We start from the raw sequence: 10,758 nt of genomic DNA, 5'->3' as shown, positions 1-10,758 counted from the left end.
AAATCTTACATGCACACATAGAAAAGTAAGACATGCTCACAGTTAAAAGTGAAGACAATCTAGGAGTGCCTGATGGCTCAGTCAGTTCAGTGGCCAACTCTTTATTTGGCTCAGTCATGATCTCAGGGTCCTGGAATGAAGCCCCACGTCAGGCTCCATAATGAGCAGGGAGTCTGCTTGGGGATTCTCTCTCTCTAACCCTCTCCCTCTGCCCCTCCCCCGACTCATGCATTATGAAGACAATCTAACCAGAAAGTTTTAATGCCTGTAAGTTAATGTTAAAGCTTAAGTTCTGAGTATGACGTGCTACAAGGAATAGTAATTAGTATTCCTTGGCTTCTTCACTCTCTTCTTCAACAGAATCCACACCAACTTCCTCATAGTCCTGCTCAAGGGTAGCCCTGTCCACCCAGGTCTCAGAAAACAGTTCCTCCATGACCTCACCCACATACAAGTGAACAAAGGCATATCTGGCACATGCAGGTCAAAGTTATGAGCCAGGACAGCCCAGGCCCCAGCAATGGTGGAGGTGGTGTTCAGCATGCACCCAGCTCACTGTACTTTGGCCAGGTCTCCACCAGATACCATAGTGTGAGGCTGAAAATTAATGCCAACTTCGAAGCTAGTGGGATACCAGTCCATAAACTGGATGCTGCACTTGGTTTTGATGGTAGCAGTGGTGGCACTAACATCTTTGAGAACCATATCACCACGATACAACAGGCAGTAAGCCATGTATTTACCATGGCAAGAGTCACATTTCACCATCTGGTTGGCTGGTTCAAAGCATGCACTGATGATCTCTGTTACAAAAAGCTGTTCATGGTAGGCTTTCTCAGCAGAGATGATGGGCATATGTGAGCAGAGGGAAGTGAATGTGGGGATAGGACACCAGGTTGATCTGGAATTTTGTCAGGGCTCCACCAAATCTGAGGGAGGCAGTAATGGTTTATATATTAGATGAAAATTCATGGGCACCTGGGTGGCTCAGTCAGTTAAGCATCTGCTGTCAGCTCAGGTCATGATCCCAGGGTCTTAGGATCAAGCCCCACATCAGACTCCCTGCTCAGTGGAGTCTGCTTCTCCCTCTCCCACTGCCCCTCCCTCCCCAGTTCATGCTCTCTCTCACTCACTTTCTCTCAAGTATACAAATAATATCTTAAAAAAAAAAAAAAAGAAAGAAAGAAAGAAAAAGAAAGGTCATATTCCACAAGCTTGTAATTGACCTTCTTGATGAAACAGTTTCAAATGACATTACACAAAATATAAAATTTTATGTAAATACAACATGTAAAGACACAGTAAAAAGAAGCTGAAAAATCACACTAATTTGAAAACACAATGAGTGTTATCATTACCTGCCACATGTCAGAAATAAAATCCAGGACCTTGGAATCTCGGTTTTTTACTCTCATCTCACATCAAGTAATGGCCCATATATCATAGTGGAAACCAAGCTGGTCCAGTATCACTTCAATATTTATTCTTCATCTCTTATTATCTGCTATTATTTTAACAGAGTTTTTTCTGAAATCATCTTCAACACAAAACTGAAAAAACATTTAATATTTACTGAGCACATCCACACATAACACATTTTTACCATGTTGTCAAATGGTGTGATATTTAAGTAAGTTGAGTTTTATCACCTAAAACATCATTTGGGGATAAATAAAAAGCAGATATTAATGTTAAAAACAAAGTACATCTGGAATTGGAAGCTAGTAGCCTATAAAGACTATTCTTGGTTCTCACAACAATTTGTAGATACGGTGCCATAATCGAGTAGAGGATTCATTCTTATTAATAAGAGGCTTCAAAGTGTCATCTTGAAATCATTTGATATTTAATCTCCGATTCCACAAAGTGTCCATACAAATTTTCTAATTCTAATATGCTTCAAATTTTGGTGAATAGGTTACCAATGAATAGTCTCAAATCTGTTATATTATAAATTGGAATCAGTAAATATGTTCAGTTGCTAACTACATATGAGCTACTTCATTAACACCAATTAATTTTTCTACTGTATTGAAACTGATTAAAAGTTAAAGGTAATGAGACTTTACATTTACCCTCATGGTTGGATTTAAAGAGTCAAAGCATTAAAACCTAAATTCTTTTTTTTTTTTAATTTTATTTATTTATTTATTTGACAGAGATCACAAGTAGGCAGAGAGGCAGGCAGAGAGAGAGAGGGGGGAAGCAGGCTCCACGCCGAGCAGAGAGGCCGATGCGGGGCTTGATCCCAGGACCCTGAGATCATGACCCGAGCCAAAGTCAGAGGCTTTAACCCACTGAGCCACCCAGGCGCCCCTAAAACCTAAATTCTTAAGGCTCTGGCTACAAATTGATTATGTTCCTCTTCTAAAATCTCTGGGTATTTCTCCAGGAGCAAATAGATCCTTTTTATCATTTGAACAGCTAGAGTTAACCTTTTCAAATTTTGTCTTGTTAGAGAACAATAAAATTGTCATAAAGAGCATCAGTAATAATTGCTTTATCACTTATCTCAATAATCTAGTCAACCAATCAACTTAATCTGATTAAAATCATTTCTACTTGCCTTTAGCAGAGGTTTTAGAGCACTAAAAAAACAAAAAACAAAAAATAAAAACAAACTTGGAGTGCTTATGTGGCTCAGTCAGTTAAGCATCCAAATCTTGATCTCAGCTCAGGTCTTGATCTGAGGGTGGTGATTTTGGGTCTACATGGAGCCCACTTTAAAAAAAAAAAAAGCTCATGATTAAATAAAATTAATATTCAATCTACCTACACTTCCCCATCATCTTAAATAACTTTGAAATGACTGTGTAAATGTATGTCAAAAAAAAAAAAGGAACAAATTTTGTGATTCATAGCTGAAATGAGTTACTTGCACTCAGCTTTAAACAGGTTTCTACAGGAAAATAACATAATAACCTGCACATAACATGCATATCTTCTTTTTCTACATGCACAGAAAAAAATCTTATGACTTTAGTTATCTGATCAAAATAGAGCAACATTTTCCAAGGCCTATTCTTGGCCAAATACAGTATTTGCTTTTAAGGAAAAATCAGCAGAAATTCTGAATCATGGAGGGATAAGATAGAAAGTCACCATATCCCAATCATTCTATACAAACTCTCATGTTCCTATATAGCCTCTTTATTTCTATATAACTACTAAGTATTTAATATAAAGTCAGGGATGTTATATTGCCCTCTCTCTTCAACAAGTATTCCTGGAATATCTCCTTATGCAGAAGGTGGATGTATGCTTTAAGAAGGTACAAAGGCATTTAACATAGTTCCTACGTCCAGGGACTTTCAGTCTGGTAGGTGAAACAAGGGATTGCTCTTGACCTAGATAATTATGAAATAAATTTATAATTCAAAGTCCAACAAGGGATAGAGGCAGTAGGGTTCCACAACTGAAATAGTTGAGAAGCCTTCATGAAAAAAGATGTACCATAAACTGAATTTGGAGGATGGACAGAATTTAGGCAGATGAAGACAAGGAAGAAGGTATCTGTAGAAGAGACTCATAATTGCTACCTCCATGTCCATTAACCCGTTCTTCCTTATCACTGCCTATATGAAAGGACAGGGTAATGGGCCCAACAAAAAGCCTGTATTTTCTAACAACCCTGTGGGTATATATGGCTTTGTAACAAGTCTGGCCATTGAGACATAAGCAGAAATTGGTGGAATTTCTAAGAAATCTCCTTAAACAGAAAATACAACTGAAATTGTACATATTTGCCTTTTTTTTCCTCTTCTTATTTTATTCTAGCATCAGCAGCCAGTGAAATAACCTTAAGAATGAAAGTTCATCTATGGAATAGCCTTAAGAATAAAACCACACACCAGCTGTGGTGGAGCATGATAGAGAAGCCTATGTCCCTTGTGACACAAAGAGTGGCCACAGCAGCAATAAACTCCCTATCTCTGGACTGCCTTTACCTAAGAGAGAAAAAAAATTCTCTTTTTAAAGCCACTGTCAGCTCTCTCTTTGTTGCAGTCAATGCCAATTCCTTATATAACATTATGGCTAAGTAAAAATACATAGGGTAAGGCTTGGAGACGGAAATTAGTATGGTGCATCTGGACTGAGGGACTAGCTTTGCTGGACAACAAAATGATGAGCTACAAGGGTAAATACTGAGAAGAGTCATGTGGCCCTACATACATCCTTGAAAAAGTAGGTACTACTCAAGTAGGAACTACTCAAGACAGGATGATTAAGTAGAATTACTTGAAAAAGAATTGTCAGTTTGGAAATGTAATGACATGTGGTAACTTCAACTATTATCAAAATTACCTCTCTATTCAGTCCCATTTTTCTCTAAATTTTCCCTTAGCTGTCACTTTCACATTTCAATCTTCAGGAAAATAAAGAATAAAAGCACAGGCTCTCTGAGGCACATGAGTAAATAATACCTGAAAATAGTATGCACACACTTCTCATATATATTTCACAAAAATGGCTCTACTACCTGTTGGACACATTGATAAAGTAGATCATGGGGAATCACAGAAACTTTAGGCAGCATATAGGAGCAGGCAGGACCCATTTCTGCTCAACTCTCTCTGCTAGACCATAGTTTGTAAATGTTTGTTAATGGACATCTACTGTCCAGTAGTTACAGCTCTCAAAGAGTTCTGAAAACCATTCCCTTTCCCTATTTCTATCAAGAACTATAAAAGGGCTGAGATTTCTACCTATCTGCAATCTACTCTGACTTAGTCTCATGGATGCTGGAAAAAGACATGAGACGCTCAGGTCAGAAACAAATAACTTTATTATTCACACTATAACCAGCATAGCATAAACACTGTGTGTGTTAATTCCCTAAGACTATGTTCCACAAGGGAGATACGGGGCCCAGGTACAAGCTATATTCATAGAGTGGGTTTATGTCACAACTAAGGAATCCTCAACTTCAAAAAAACTCAAGTCTTTTATAATGGGCTGCAAGAAAACCTACACCTTTGCCCTGGAGGAAGACATTATTTTTATTACACTGGAGACTAAACAAACCTGGTCTTTATTCTAGAGGACAAAATTTCTATTTCCCAAGGCTGTTCACTACACAAGATCCTTAACATCATAATCTAAAACAAAGCTGTCAGTGCTTTTGCTCTTGGGGCATGCCAAACAATAAGAGACACATGGAGAATCACTTCTCAACAGCAAATTTCACATATCCCAGGTAGTGATGGCTTCTGTTCATTGATGCACCCTGTTGCCACTGCTGCGCCTCACCTGCTTTGATGGTCCCCTGAATGCTGTCCACAACTTTGGAAAGAGTCCTTTTTTCACACTTTCTTCGATTTCTTTTTGAATGTGCCATTTTTTCCCCATTGAGATCCCCTCTCTTAACCTCTGTGTAATTCTATTACTCATCTGCAAAACAGGGACAATATCTTAGAGGTTAGTACTTTGAATAAAATGAGATAATACATGTAGTTTTAGCATAATCTTGCATTCCATAAACATACTAGAGTCATTTTTAAAAATTTTTTCCCTTTGAGTCAGACTTTGCATTTTGTTTTGTGATTTTATCTTTTTTAAATTTTAAATCCAATATAATTAACATACAGTGTTATATTATTTTCAGGTGTACAATATAGTGATTCAACAAGTCTCTACATTAGTCAGTACTCATCACAATAAGTGTACTCTTATCTCCTTTACCTACCTACTTTACCCTCTGGTAACCATCAGTGTGTTCTCTGTATTTCAGAGTCTGTTTTCCAGTTTGTTTTTTCTTTGTCCATTTGTTTTGTTTTAAATTCTACATATGAGTGAAATCACATGGTATTTATCTTTCTCCATTTCACTTAACATTATAATCTCTACAGCCATGTTGTTGCAAATGGTTAAGATCTCATTCTTTTTTATAGCTGAGTAATATTCCTTTGTATATATACCACATCTTCTTTATCCTTTCATCTATTGATGGACATGGGTTGCTTCCATAATTTGGCTATTATAAATAATGCTGAAGTAAACATAATGTGCACAATCTTTTCAAATTAATGTTTTTTGTTTTCTTTGAGTAAAAACCCACTAGTGGGATATAATTCTAATTTTAATTTTTTGAGAAATCTTTATACTGTTTTCTAGTGGCTGCACCAATTCACACTCCCAGCAAGAGTGCATGACTGTTCCCTTTTCTCCACATCCTCACCAACACTTTTTTTGTGTGTTTTTGATTTTAGCTATTCTGACAGGTGAGAGGTGATATCTCATTGTGGTTTTGATTTGTATTTTCCCTGACAATGAGTGATGCTGAGCATCTTTTCATGTGTCTGTTGGTCTTCTGTATGTCTTCTTTGGAAAAATGTCTAGTCGTGTCTTCTGCCCATTTTTCAACTGGATTATTTGGGATTTGTGAATGTTGATTTTTAGAAGTTCCTTATATATTTTGGATACTAACCCTTTATCAGATATGCCATTTGAAAATAACTTCTCCAATTCAGTAGCTTGTCTTTTAGTTTTGTTGATTATTTCCTTTTCTATGCAGAAGCTTTTTATTTTGATGAAGTCACAACAGTTTTGCTTTTGTTTCCCCTGCCTCGGGAGACATATCTAGAAAGAAAAACTGCTACAGCCAAAGTCAGAGAAATTACTGCTTATGCTCTCTTCTAGGATTTTTATAGATTCAAATCTTCCATTTAGGTCTTTATTTTGAGTTTATTTTTGTGTATGGTGTAAAAAAAAAAAACTGGTCCATTTTCATTCTTTTGCATGTAGCTATCCAATTTTCCCAACACCATTGTTGAAGACACTGTCTTCTTCCCATTGCATAGTCATTCCTTTTTTGTCAAAGATTAACTGACCATATAATCATGGGATTGTTTCTGGGCTCTCTATTTTGTTCCATTACTCTGTGTCTATTTTTGTGCCAGTACCACACTGTTTTGATTACTACAACTTTGTAGTATAATTTGAAATATGAGGTTGGGATACCTCCAGTTTTGTTCATTTACAAGGCTGCTTTGACTATTTGGGGGTCTTTTGTGGTTCCATGCAAATTTGAGGATTGTTTGTTCTAGCTCTGTGAAAAATGCTGTTGGTACTTTGATAGAGATTGCATTAAATCTGTAGAGTACTTTGGGTAGTAGCAATATTTTAACAATATTTGTACTCCCAATCCAGGAGCATGGAGTATCTTTCCATTTGCTTATGTAATCTTTGATTTCTTACATTGGTGTTTTATAGTTTTCACATGTTAAGTCCCTTCATCTCCTTGATTAAGTTTATTCCTAGGTATTTTATTATTTTGGGTGCAACTGTAAATGGGACTGTTTTCCTGATTTCTCTTTCTGCTACTTCATTAATAGTGTATAGAAGTGTAACAGATTTCTGTACATTGATTTTGAATCCTGTGACCTTACTGAATTCATTCATCAGTTCTAGTATTTTTTTGGTGGAGTTGTTAGGGTTTTCTATATATAGATCATGTCATCTGCAAATAGTGAAAGTTTTACTTCTTCCTTACCAATTTGGATGCATTTTTTAAAGATTTATTTATTTGACAGAGAGAGAGAGAGAGAGAGCATAAGCAGGGGGAGTGGCAGGCAGAGGGAGAGGGAGAAGGAGGCTCCTTGCTGAGCAAGAAGCCTGATGCAGTCTTTCATTCCAGGACCCTGGGATCACGACCTGAGCTGAAGGCAGATGCTTAACCTACTGAGCCACCTAGGAGGCTACAATTCCAGTACTATGTTGAATAAAAGAGGTGAGAATGGACATCCTTGTCTTATTACTGATCTTAGGGGAAAAGTTCTCAGTTTTCCACCATTGAGTATGACGTTTGCTGTGGGTTTTCATATTTGGTCTTGATTATGTTGAGGTATATTCCCTCTAAACCTACTTTGTTGAGGGTTTTTATCATGACTGGATGTTGTACTTTGTCAAATGCTTTTTCTCCACCTATTGAAATGATCATAAGGTATTTATCCTTTCTCTTATTGATGTATCATGTTGATTGATTTGTGAATATTGAATACCATTGCATACCTGGAATAAACCCCACCTGTTCACAGTGAATTTTTTTTAATGTATTGTTGGATTCAGTTTGCTAATGTTATGTTGAAGATCTTTGCATCTATATTCTTCAGAGATATTGGCCTTTGGTTTCCTTTTTTGGCAGTGTCTTTAACTGTTCTTGGTTTCAAGGTAATGCTGGCTTCATGGAATGAATTTGGAAGCTTTCCTTCCCCTTCTATTTTTTGGAATAGCTTGAGAAGAATAGGTATTAAGTTTTCTTTAAATGTTTGATAGAACTCACTGTCTGGTGACAGTCTCCGATGCCATCTGGTCCTGGACTTTTATTTGTTCTGAGTTTTTTTATTATTGATTCAAATTCACTGATGGTAATTGGTCTGTTCAAATTTTCTATTTCTTCCTGATCAGTTTTGAGAAGTTATATGTTTCTAGGAATTTTTCCATTTCTTCTAGGTTGTCCAATTTGTTAGCGTACAATTTTCCATACTATTCTCTCATATCCTTTGTTTTTCTGTGGTGTCATTTATTTCTCCTCTTCCTTTTTTAGATTTTACTTATTTATTTGACAGAAAGGACACAACGAGAGAGGGAACACATGGAGGGGGAGTGAGAGGGGGAGAAGCAAGCTTCCTGCTGAGCAGGGAGCCTGATGTGGGGCTCAATCCCAGGACCCTGGGATCGTGTTCTGAGCCAAATGCAGACGCTTAATGACTGAGCCCCCAGGCACCCCTATTTCTCCTCTTTCATTTGTGATTTTGTATTTGAGTCCTTTCACTCTTCCTCTCTCTTAGGAATCTGGCTAAAGTTTTATCTTTTTTTTTTTTTAAATCTTTTCAGAGAAACAGTTCCTGTTTCATTCATTTGTTATAGTGTTGTTGTTTTTTTTTAGTTTCTCTTTTATTTCTGCTCTAATCTTATTTCTTTCCTTCTACTAGTTTGTTCTTTACTCTTCTTTTTCTAGCTCCTTTAGGTGTAAGGTTAGGTTGCTTACTGAAGATTTTTTTGCTTTTTTCTTTTAAAGATTTTATTTATTTATTGGACAGAGAGATATCACAAGAAGCAGAGAGTCAGGCAGAGAGAGTGGGGAAGCAGGCTCCCCACTGAGCAGAGAGCCTGATGCGGGACTCCATCCCAGGACCCTGAGATCATTGCCCAAGCCGAAGACAGAGACTTTAACCCACTGAGTACCCAGGAGCCCCAAGATTATTTTGCTTCTTAAGGTAAACTTGTATTGCTATAAACTTCCCTCTCAGAAGCACTTTTGCTGTATCCCAAAGATTTTGATCCATTGTGTTCTCATTTTCATTTGTCTCCACATATTTTTTTTTTAATTTCCTGTTTGCTTTCTTGGTTAACCCATTCATTGTTTAGTAGCGTGTTATGTAACCTCCATGTGTTTGTGTTCTCTCCAAACTTTTTCCTGTGATTGATTTCTAGTTTCATAGCATTGTGATCAGAAAAAAATGCATGGTATGACATTGATCTTTTTGAATTTGTTGAGACTTGCTTTGTGGCCTGATATGTGATCACTTTTGGAGAATGTTCCATGTGTACTTAAGAAGAATGTGTTTTCTGCTGTTTTAGGATGGAATGTTCTAAACATATCTGTTAGATCCATGTGGTCGCAAGTGTCACTCAAGGCTACTGTTTCCTCATTGATAACATGTTCAGATGATCTGTCCATTGATGTAAGTGGGATGTTAAAAGTCCCCTACTGTTCTTGAAATTCTTTCAATTACTTCGTTATTAGCTTATGTTTTTAGGTGTTCCCACGGTGGGTGCATAAATACTTACAATCATTATATCTCCTTGTTAGAGAATTCCCTTTATGATTGTGTTTTAAAGTCTATTTTGTCTAAGTATTGTTACTTCCACTTTCTATGCAATTCCATTTGCATAATAAATGCTTTCCCATCCCTTCACTTTCAATCTGCATTTGTCTCTAAGTCTAAAATGAGTCTCTTGTAGGCAGCACATAGTTGAGTCCTGCTTTTTTCCATTCCATCATCCTATGTCTCCTGATTTGAGTGTTTAATTCATTTGCATTCAAAGTAATTATTGATATGTACTTCTTGCCACAAAGTGTTTTGAGCCCTTCATTCCCTGGTGATAGAGACTCAACACCAACAGTCTCTAAGCAGACATAAGACAAAGAAGTGGGATAAAATTTCCTATTTAAGAAACAGAAATCCCTCACTAGATGTGGAATTTAAGAAACAAAACAAATACGCAAAGGGGAAAAAAGAGAAAGAGACAAAACAAGAAACAGACTCAACTACAGAGAACAAACTGATGGTTACTAGAAGGGAAGTGGGTGGGGGGTGAGTTAAATAGGTGATAGGTATTAAGGTGTGCACTTAAGATAAGCACCAGCTGATGTATGGAATGTTCAATCACTATATTGTACACCTGGAACTGATACTGCATTGTAAGTTAACTAATTGGAATTTAAATACTTAAAAATACTCAACATTCCAAAAAAGAAGAGAGAAAGAAAAGGAAAGAAAGGAAAGGAAAAGAAAAGAAAAGACAAGACCCCAATAGGCAATGGAGGACCCACATACTCCTGGAGGAGTTGTAATTTATTCCATCTCCCCAAAAGCTGGATCTAACATTTAATTCCCATTTTGCCTGAATTGCAGTGTATACAGCACTTCATGAGAAGGAGGAGAGGCAGGGAGGCCTGTGCGCTCAAACCACATGTCAGGAGCCAGCCTCCGGGGTAGGGGGAAGCTAAGCAAGGCCTCTAAAGATGACTGC

At 37.1% G+C, this 10,758-nt stretch overlaps 1 pseudogene across 1 annotated transcript; it reads right to left on the bottom strand.

Moving 5' to 3' along the window:
• Positions 1 to 322: 322 nt before the first annotated feature.
• Positions 323 to 949, bottom strand: LOC308338282 (tubulin alpha chain-like; annotated as a pseudogene). The gene has a single exon. The product of its transcript is annotated as a tubulin alpha chain-like (transcript).
• Positions 950 to 10,758: the final 9,809 nt, after the last annotated feature.

The sequence above is a fragment of the Martes martes genome (genome assembly GCF_963455335.1).
Source record: "Martes martes genome assembly, chromosome: 2".
In the NCBI taxonomy this organism is placed as follows: Eukaryota; Metazoa; Chordata; class Mammalia; order Carnivora; family Mustelidae; genus Martes; species Martes martes.
Note: the sequence above shows the minus strand (reverse complement) of the source record. Positions and strands in the feature narration are given on the sequence as shown.